The sequence below is a fragment of the Manacus vitellinus genome, unplaced genomic scaffold, assembly GCF_001715985.3.
Source record: "Manacus vitellinus isolate BGI_N305 unplaced genomic scaffold, ASM171598v3 scaffold_2_pilon, whole genome shotgun sequence".
Classification (NCBI taxonomy): domain Eukaryota; kingdom Metazoa; phylum Chordata; class Aves; order Passeriformes; family Pipridae; genus Manacus; species Manacus vitellinus.
The window spans coordinates 4,833,707-4,844,759 of NW_021940208.1; positions in this window are offsets into that span (position 1 = coordinate 4,833,707).

An 11,053-nucleotide genomic window follows, 5' to 3' on the forward strand; every position below is an offset into this window, starting at 1 on the left:
AAGTGTGAAGGATAGAGATCTCACATGTCCTTACCAGGTGTGGAGCCTGTTTTTTTTCCTTCACATCCTCCTTTAGTCCCAGCCTGGGGCTGGCTGGGAGCCCATCAGATGGCACCTGCTTCACATTCTTGCCCAACCCTCCTGGTTTCTTCAGTCACTGGCAGAGGCCAGTTTTTAAGCAGAGGACAATGTGAGTGTGTGTGCCTGTGACTGTACCAGTTTGTTCCCTCTATGCAGTTCCAAGAGCTGGTTGCTGGTGCTTGAAGGGATGAAGGTAGGTTATAGGAGAGATAGGAGAGATACCACTAGTTACTAGTCTTGTCACTGACCTGGTGGAGTGATAGGTAAAGACCATCTTTTCTCTTCCTCCCTACACCCAGGGTCCTCTCAGATATTGTCTTTCCCATTAACCATGGACTGAAATTCTACTAGAAGGTCAGGAACCTGGAAACAGAGAAGAAGAGGGAACATATATTTGCAGAGAAGGCACAGATTACAGAAGGAGGGGAGGGATTTGTCTGCAGAAGGGAAAGATGAGACCAAAAGCAAAGTGGTATTACTGTGCACAGGAGGCTCGAAGGAAGAAATGTTGGAGGAATCAGGGGAGAGGTGCCATTGGTTTGCTGGGCTGTCATAGCAGTTGTCTGTCTTCTCCTGGGACTATGTGTAATAAGGGAGTCAGAAAGCAGCCACTTCTCGTTGCCAACAGAGACAATCAGCTGGCTGGCAGGATGATGGGTGACCTCCAACAGATGAGAGAGATGATCCCCACACAAGAAGGACACAAAGATTTGTGTAGAAGCAATGGGGAATGCAAAGAAGCTCCTAAATATACATCCCCAAGGACTCCCTGTAAATCACAGCCCAGAGTTAGAGTTCACTGTGCCAGATGTTTGGAGCAGCTGGATCAAAGATTAAAGGAGACAAACAGAATGGATGGGGGTGGCCAAGGCACTTACATTCCTAATGCCTCTTGTTGACCCTTTAAACAGGGTCTCAATAAACACAGATATGTAAAAGGTTCTTTTCTCTTGCTCTCTTCCTCCCCTTTCTTTTCTCCTCCAGTTTCATCATTTTACACAGTCAGTTTTCTCCACTGGTGGTAGATTATTATTCCCCTACCAAGAAATTTCACCTACTATTTTGACACTATTTTAAAAGTTAATAAAACCAAAGTTTTCTCTACCTGTTTGCAACAGCACCAGCAAAACATAAATAAACCAGTACCTGAATAAGGAGACATAAAGACTACATTTTATAAGCCCACTAGTGGTAACATTCATTACTTCTGTGGCAGTAGAACCTATAGATACTAACACACTGGGCAAGGCTGAACATGTTCTCTATCTCTGCACTCTGAGCAGCTCACGCATAAAGAAAATTGCAAGGTGAGTCTCCAGGTGTGATCAGTGTCTCTAAAGAGCGAGCTAACCACCCTAACACTTTCAGACTGAAAATAAGGAGGCTACAGGAATACTAAGTTGGATTCTTCTCAGCTCCAGAATGAATAAACCATGCAGGACACAGGCAGCACAATAAAAGACAGAGTACGGACAAGAGGGTGATGTTGTATTGACCAAGATAAGCCAGGCACCTGTTTTCTTGCAAAGTAATCTCTAAGACAAAAACAAAATGAAAAAAAATGGATATTATGTGGTTGTGGAGACATTAGGATGAGTTCAGTTCTCTGCATAGATTTCCAAGTGAACTTATTCCTCAGAGGGATATCTATATTGTACCAGTGTGCTTTCAAGGAATCTGTGACTAATTTTTGAGTCTTGATTGTGCATAGGTATAAAGAAGACACTGAAATACCCAACACCTCCAAGACTCTTCTAATCTGTGCAAGGAATCAACCCTCAGCTCTTATTAGCTGGGAAAAATCAGAAATCCCAAACTGAACCTAGCTCTGAAACTTCAACATTATTCCATATACTCAATCCCTGACTAAGGATTCTTACCTTAGATTTAGATTTAGATTTAGAATCTACAACTGGAAGTGCCTATAAGCTCTTGTTTTGTCTGACCCTTATGTTCATGAGTGGAAAACAGGACGTGAGAGAGGGAAGCAGAATACAGAGCTCTGAGGAGGATGCTTGCAAGAAGAGTATAAAAGGGGAACATGAAGTCTTAGTTATTTATGGAGATTTATGTGAGTAATGGGGTGCATCAGATGTGGCTAAAAGATTGCAGAATACATATGTCCTCAGATTTACCCACAGGAAATTGTTTTAGGAAAATGAAACCAGATTGCAGGGTGCCTGGAAAAAAAAACAAAAAAACCAAAAAAACAACCAAATTAAAACAAACAAACAAAAAAAACCACAAACCAAACCAAAAACCACCACAAAATGGTTGAATATACTCTAGAAATTTTTTCTATGTATCCCCCCTGTAATTCCTTCTATGCCCTTTCCAGGGAATGAATTTCATGTCTGAAGTAGTTATACTTGCCAAAGTGGGTAAGTAGAACTTCTGTAGTATTAAAACTCTGTTTCATATCAATAGGAGCATTCAGGGTCAGTTACTTCAACGGAGGGAATTTGGTTTATATTTACCTTTATGACTTAAGGTATTATTCCTATTATTCAAGGTCAGTTTCACATTATTTCAGTTATTATAAGCATTTTTAAAGTTTTAAAACTAATAAAAATGCATGACATTTGTGTGATTTCTTCTTGCTTTCTTTGTTATTTCCACTTTATGTATGTATGCATTTTGTCTCCAGCTATCTTCTCTTATGCTGTTCCAATCACTATTTTCCACCAAAGAATTCTAACACATTTATCAAAAACCTCAAAACTGATGTGTGAGGATCTTAATTAAATGCAATCAGCATGCACACACCAAAAGCAGAGCTTAGAGTATAGACAGGCCTCCCTACTGAAATTCAAAGAAGTACACACAACTCCAAAACTTAACAAACAAACAATTTGATAACACTACAGTTCTCATGAAACTCCACACCTTACAAAGATATTTTTGTCTCTGCTGGGGAAAGTGGTTTAGCATTCTCACATGTTTCAAAATCGGATGCTAGTGCTCCTATTTCTATTTCACGAGTTCCAATCTGAGTGGGGCAGTGCTTTTAATGAAGGTTGACAGAATAAAACCTCCACTTATGTTACACTGTCTTCTCTCTGCAGTGAGAGTAGAGTACTAAATGGGTGAAACTCAACTAGTAGGTTCCTTTGGGGTTTTGAGCTCACCCTTGTTTACCCTAGACTAGCACCTTCAGCTGAACAGTGGGGAGGCAATGGGGATGGGGTTGTTAACGTTGTGAAGTCCCCAAACCTACACAGAGGGAGACCAGATCTATGTTACTGTCATTGATTCATGCGAATAAAAGTCAGGAAAATTCCTAGCTCTGAAATGGAATTTTACTAATTTCATGCTGTTGACTGCAGCTCTTTGAGCGTTACTATCCAACCAAATCCTTATCTACTGAGTGGTCTATCTGTCAAATCCATGTCTATCCAATTTAGAGACAAAGATGCCCTGTAGGACAGTGTCAAATATTTTGCACAAGTCCAGATAGATGTCATCAGTCACTCTTCCCTCATCCACCAATACCATAAACCTGTTGTAGGAAACCACCAAATTCGTCAGACATGATTTGCCCTTAGTGAAGCCATGTTGGCTGTCACCGATCACGTCCTTATTTTCCATGTAGCTTACCACAGAGTCCAGGAGGATCTACTCCATGATCTTTCCAGGCACAAAAGTGAGACTGACTCATATTTCCCTGACTCTTTGTTTTCTCCCTTTAAAAAAATGGCAGTTGAGTTTTCTTTTTTCCATTCAATGTGAACTTCATTGGACTGCCATGAGTTCTCAAATACAAATGTGAAGCTGCTCCTATCCATCTACTGAAGGCCTCATGCACTCCGTGCACTCCAACTGGTCATTGACCATTGGGGAGAAATGCCCTTTGGTTGGAGAGCCAACCATAGGACTATCCTCTGTGGACACAAACAGAACAGAGTATAAAGATGAATTTCACCTGAGCAAAATTCTGTCCTCTAAATGAGAGTGCCAAAATGTCACTGCAATGCTCCACACTAATCACCTTACTGGTTTATTTCAGCTGAAACACTGTTATTTCTAGCTATTCTTGGCCAGCTGATTCCTCCTGCTGACGCTGTGATATGAATCCCGTTCCCTCCATGAACAAAGAAGATTGGCAAAAGACCGGGAAATACGTAGCACAGAACAACCTTGCTCCTGCAGTAACACAGACTTGGATCCGCACGTGACTGCTTGGCAGTTCACCTACCACAGAAGGTGACTTGGAGCCAGCTCTGTCTCCTTGCTCGTAGCTATTTCTGTGCAAAATGTCAGCTGGGGAGAAGAACCTGTAACAGTGGTAGGGGTCATAGACACAAAGTAATTTCAGTCCTTCACCCTTCTGTAGGACACCAAAAAGAGAGAAAAAGAGAACTACAGCCAACAGTAACCAGAAGTGCTATGTTTGGTGTATATCTTTAAATTATAAATCCCCAATATTGCTTTCTTAGGTAAACAATTACTGTAGTTACCATAGGAACACTGAATGGACAAAAAAGTCTTTTTATTATGAAGATGACTACTTTTTTGAGACCCAGCAATGTGAACGGCTTCTGTTCACGTATTTACAGTTATTGTCTAATTAAGTTTCTGCATGGCCCATTGAAGAAGCAAGTCATGCCATGTTTTATTGGCATGACTTCAAGCACTGAGAAAACTCTTGAGTTTGTGAAATGTTTTTTTGTGGTTAGTTGGTTTTTTTTTGATTCTAGAAATGGAAGAGGTTGATGAAGAAAATTAGTAGATAAATTACTTTAAACTATGATTAAATTCCAAATGCAGTTCTCTTACATATTACTCTCATTTTCTCTTGGTAAACCTATCTACACAACCATCTGAAAATTTTGCTCTGTCACATTTCATGTTTCTCATAATAGCCAACTTTTCCTTATATAAAAAGCTAGATTTTTTCTTCCTTTGACTATCAATGCCCACTAAAAGAAAATAAAACTGAAAGAAAAGTAGCTTTTTTGTTCGATGATATATGACTCTAGATGTCTAATGCTGCTTTATTAAGACAAAACCAAAGTTGAACAGTCATATTTGATTTATACTTAGAGGTCCTCCGATATCTTTTCTGGTTTCTTCTTTCAAGGTCAAAAGAGTTGTGCTGCAGTAGCATGACACATGAATAATCTGATTTCTAATGGATCGCAATCACTGACAGAAATGTATGAACATGAATGACTTGGATATTAAGAGTGGGTACAAAACAAAACTCTCCATAGGCTACTGTAATGTGATATCTTCCTCTGGTCAACTCTACTTCCTTCATGATCAATGGATAGGAATTGGTGCTTGGCTGATGCAATTAGTGTATCCTAAAGAAGTCTTCATGTGAATTCACCTTAAGATTGGCCAGTTTTTGAAAACAAGAAGAATTGAGGAGCAGATAGGTGCCTTATGAACTCTTGGAGTTACGTAGGATGAACACATAACATGTTTTCATAAAAAAGGTAAAACTGCATTTAAAAAACTGTCTGGTTAAGAAATTGTCAAGACTCAAGTATAAGCTTCTTTTAGGGGAGTGAGGGAAACAATCGTGTGTTTTTTCCCCAGTATGGGCCACTAGCTGAATATGAAGTTTAAATGTTCACTTCTCCACTTTTTCTGTGTTTAAACATCAGGCTGTGCATTAAAGCAGCTCAGAGACATGGTGTACTCAAGTATACTCTGCACTTATTCATTTTTCAAACCTACCCTATTGTATATATTTCTAATGCAGCTACTCCCACAGCATTGAGCTGACAGAAACGCTGATCGCAGTATGGCTCCACTGAGATTCCCAATACAAATTCTGACCATAAGAAGGCATGTGAAAAATCTCACTGTGACCCCAAGAAGTTCTGAGAGATCATTTCTGACTTAGGATGAAAAAAAGAAGTAAATGAAAAAATATTTGGTTATAATTCTGTCTCTGAATAAGGTCTCATGGATGAGCACTTGGATCATCTCTAAGTGCAGCAGAAGTAAAAAGGCATAAAGAATGAGCGAGGGAACAATGAAACCCTTCTTGTAAATTGTGTGTTTTGATGGAAAAAAACCCAGTGTCTTTTCTTCCATTTTTTGTACGAGTGCAGCTCTACTGCACTTAGATTAGAAAACTACCATAACTTCTCCATTTTTCTAGTAGATCTCTAGAGTAGACCAAATGTTTGCCTCCCCTGCTTCCCACACTTTTCTTAAATGTGGTGGTTTCTTGCTAAAACAAAAAATAATTTAAAAAAAAGTACTTTCTCAAAAATCTTCCATTCCATGTTAACTTGATATGAAGCTGGAGTGAGATGAAGATGGGCCTTGTTAAAGCCAAAGCCTGCACTAAGACAGAAAAATACTTATTCTTGTATAGATGTTTTTTTGATTTGTTTCAAGCCAGTACCCACTGAATAATTTGCATAAATGAAACCAGCGTGAAATAATAGACCCAGTCTAAGAAAGAGGAACATCTTAATCTCTCCAGTGGTTGGTAGGCATGACATAGAAGAAGACTAGTGGTTATGTGTAATGCCAAAACTGCAATGATGTCTATGTGTACATTACTGCAAGGAAGGCAAAGAGGTATTGTTTTAAGCAGAGATAAAATGTTGTGCTGCACAGAAAAAAGAAACATTTCACAACTCTCAGTCACACAGACAAATTTCATATCTAAACTGGCCCCAAAACATTGCTTTGTCCACTGGTCTATTAACCTCAGTGGAGGAAGAGAAACAAAACTCTCATAATATGGTCAAGTTTATTAGGACCATAATAAATAGATAATTCTCTTCTGAGTTGATGCTAATATTTTCTCAGTAAAGAGCTTCTGTTTGTTAGGTTTTTAGAATACTGATACTATTTCTGATTTCCTGACACTGTTCTTTTTTTTTAGATATAAAACAATATGATTTTGCTTACATGGAGTTTAACATCTTTGAAATCAAGAATGAAAAAGCTTTGCTGATGCAATGAGGGAATCAGTTGCACAAGACATATCGGCCTAGATTTTTTTTTTTTTCAGTTTTGGACACAAAGCATTTGTAGCCTCTTTGAGACTGACACTACTGACATTATGCCTTCAGCAGCAAAAGAACACATGTATTGTCTGGAAATAATCTTAATAATTTCATTCAAAAATTAATATAAAGAAAAGGAGCTAAGTGTGGAGGAAGACTGTAAACTAACTCACAGAGTACAGTCATTTTGGTAATGATTTGCTACATTAAAGAAGATATCGGGAGTGTACATTGCCATATTTTCTTTGCGGTCATATTCAAGAAATGTTTTCCAAATATAACAAGTTTGTTGCTTGTGTTGACTGAAAACAAATTACTCCTGTAGCCAGAAGTGAGTTATTGAAAGATTGCTTCTGGAACAGATAAAGATTTTTAAAATACCATTAGGAAGAACTAGGATAGCACTAAGCATGCTATCAGATTAATCCATGTGATAGGAAGTATTCATCACAACTCACTTTGGGCTTTTGTGATATAGATTCATTATTTTTTTCTACAGCTCTGCTCATACCAACATGCAATATCCAAATATAATTAAACAGATCACATTCTCTTCAAAAATCATGCCTTCTGAGACACAGAACTTTGCTCTTTTGCAGTTCTGTAAACTGGAGTCCTCCAGGGTTTTAGTATCACAACTGTTCATGTAATTTAAGTTTTATGGGTTTGCTACCATTTGAAAGCTCTGCAGATTATCATCTTGCTGTGTGACCTTTTTCTGAACCTGATAAAATAATCACGATTTTTATTCAAGTAGAAAAATAAAATGAGAAGAAGTTTACTACAAATATTTTAGCCTTTGCCTTCTCATCAATTTCACGTTATGCTCTGATTTTTGTAGGGGAGAAGTTAAGAAGTCAATCTTCCACTTTGTTAATTGTTTTGTTTTGGGGGTGTGTGTGGTTTTGTTTGTTTGTTTATTTTGGGTTTGGTTTGGGTTTTTTTGTTCATTTTGGTTTTTTTGTTTGTTGGGGTTTTTTTGGATAGGAGGGATAGTTTGTGCTAAAATCAATTTACAGAGAAAGTATGAAATGTAAAACACTGAAATGGACTCCCCACATACACACACATACCCCAGATGTGGCAAGTGCAGATAACAGTCCCCATGGATGTAAAGGTTAAGAAGCAGTTAGCACATCTTCACTTTATGGAACTTGGTATTCCACCTCATTTAACCAGTCAATGTTTGTTCCAATCTTCATCTAAGCCTAAAGAACAAAAAGAAAAGAGAATGTGAAACTTTGGAATTAGACTCTTGCTTGTAATCATGATAAAAACATCTGCAAATTAAATCAGCAAGCTTCATCTTCCTGAATTAAGACTATAAAAATATCTATACAGTGAAATCCCATCAGTTTGTCCACTATGGTTGGGACAACTCAGAAAAAAAAAAAGAATATTATTAATTTTACTTAAATATTTGCTTAATTGGAGTTGAATACATAGCAAGAGTCATCACTGACTGGCTCTTCAGTGGACATTATGTCAAAGAAGTCAAGAATTTCTAACAATAAAAAGGCTTCCCATAAAATACTACTTTTTAAATAAACGCTGTTATAGATAGCAGTAGTAGATAAAAATGAAACTGAAGTTAATAAGTTATATACAACATTTCAAGAATTCAGAAACTTTGCATGTTTGAAAACTTGCAGACATCTGAAATATTGGAAATAAAAGAATGAACTAAAAAAAAATCTAGCAGGATGCTAAAGGTGTTTTTATACTTTCCATGTTACCCTTTACTGTCTCCTGCAACGAACAGTAGTGTAAAGCAACTATCTTGATGACTTTTTGATATTCAAATGCTCTAGAGATAGAGGACATACTTGGATTATATTCTGCTTTGACAAGCTTTCAATGTCTGCATGAGAAAACAAGGTTGGATCTCAAACTTCTGCAGCTTCATACAGATACAGATTCAGAAAGACTATCAAGAAAGATTATCTAAAAGGCCTTCTAGTATTCAGAAACCTTGGGACTGACATTTCTTACTCTATTTTCCCTTCACTTACCACAGAAAAAGCAAACAAACAGAATAAAATTACTTTTGCCAAGAATGAGTACTGAATTGCAAGCCTCAATGTTTTTTCCCCCCTTATGTATATAATCAACAAGCCATTTGTTCTGCAGTAAAAGCTGCTTGATATGTTGCCTCAAAAGCACTAAAAGAAAGGTTGATAACATACTTCACCACTTTGGAGGCAGCAAGGACTGCACATGCTCAGTGCAGTTATCACCTAGGAAACAAATGATTGCATCTTATTTTTGGCATAAGGCTGTAGGTGTACGAAAGATCTGAAATACACTCCCACACAGAGCTGAACTCATTCCTCATGATGCCAACAAGAGTGCTGAGCGGAGCCGCTGGAAGCACCTCCTAGCGGTAGCCAGAGAACCACCCACGGGCACTAGACGTGGTAGCAGGGCTCCTCGCCGCATGAATTCCCCAGGAACATGCTGTTCCAGCCGGCATAATGCACAAGTCAGGGCAGGCAAACATAACAGGCTCTTTGGAGCTGAAGATCTCTGAATAAAATCTGTGAGGTACCCAGAAGTAACATGCATCAAGATGTAAAAGCATTCAAATGGATTTTAATGAAACAATTAATTTAAGTGCTCCTCAGATTTTGATGTAAATTGCCTCTGCATCACAGTATTACAGCAGGATGCTTAACAAATTGATAGATTTTAAGGCCAGAAGGGACCATTATGATCATCTAACCTGACTGCTTGCATAGTACAGGTCAGAGAATCTCACCTGAAATTCTGTAAGTAAAGCCCATAACTTTGGATTAAGCAAGAGCATCTCTTCCTAAAAGCCTTCCAAATTTAATTTAAAAAATTTTAATGACAGAGAATCCATTGCAGCCCGAGATAAATTGTTTAATGGGATGTTGCCATAACTTTTAAGGTTTTGCATCTTATTTTTAATCTTCAGTTTCCAGATTTTTACCCAATGTTCTTTTTCAAGTAAGCAGCTTGCAATATAATTGTGACCTACTTGGAAGGAGTTCGATTGTGAAATCTTGAGCAGCCTTGGCTATGACAAAGTATGTACGTACAATTACCTTTCCATCTTTTTTTCCTTCTCCCCAAAGGGTCACCTTTATAATATTCCTAGGACAGATAAACATGTCCTTACCTTTGTTTTGTGGATCAGGATCATTCTTGCCATCTGTTACATGCAAATATTTCCCATGAAAATGTAGCTTTTAGGAAATAAATGTTTGGTTTCATTCTGGTGTCCTTATACAGGAGTATCCTAAAAGGGAAATGCCTGTAAAGCACTATAGGCATAAATTTATACAGAAATTGATATTTTACACTGCCTTTCCACATGGGCATGCATACTGCATAGTAGCAAATTCAAGAATGAACTCACTTTACCCCATATTCCACAGTTACCTTCATCTCTAGACATGTCCAGAGTACAAAACGATATTTCATCCTGATCTTAACATGCATATATGCAACCTCATAAACAGCAGAAAAGAACACATGTGATTTATACCCAGAAAGGAAATGAGAATGATCTCTTCTATGAGATCATTTCATGTATGCACATGAAAAGGAATCATATAGAAATGATGGTTTCCTTAAATCTGACAGGGTAATACCAATACATACCATTTAACTGTCCAGTTTCCCACGCTTAAGGCTTGCAGGATTCATCCTATCTGTACTGTGATGGTCCATCTGCTAGCACTAAGATGAAGTTTTTCTTTTTGTCTGTACAGTGCCTGACACAGCAAGGTCCATGGTTAGGGACACATGCGTGTTATTACAGCAGAAATAAGAAGTGCTAACCATAGTTCACTTCAGTGGGACTCAGTGTGCACATATGGTCTGTCCATATGGAGCTAATTTCAGGATGGGTTCCTTTATGTGCAGAAGCTTACAGGTTCATAGATAAAAAGATGAAACTTTCAATAAGGAAAATAAGTAGAGAAGAAAAAAAGTAAAGATGGTAACCAGAGACGATAATATTATTTTTC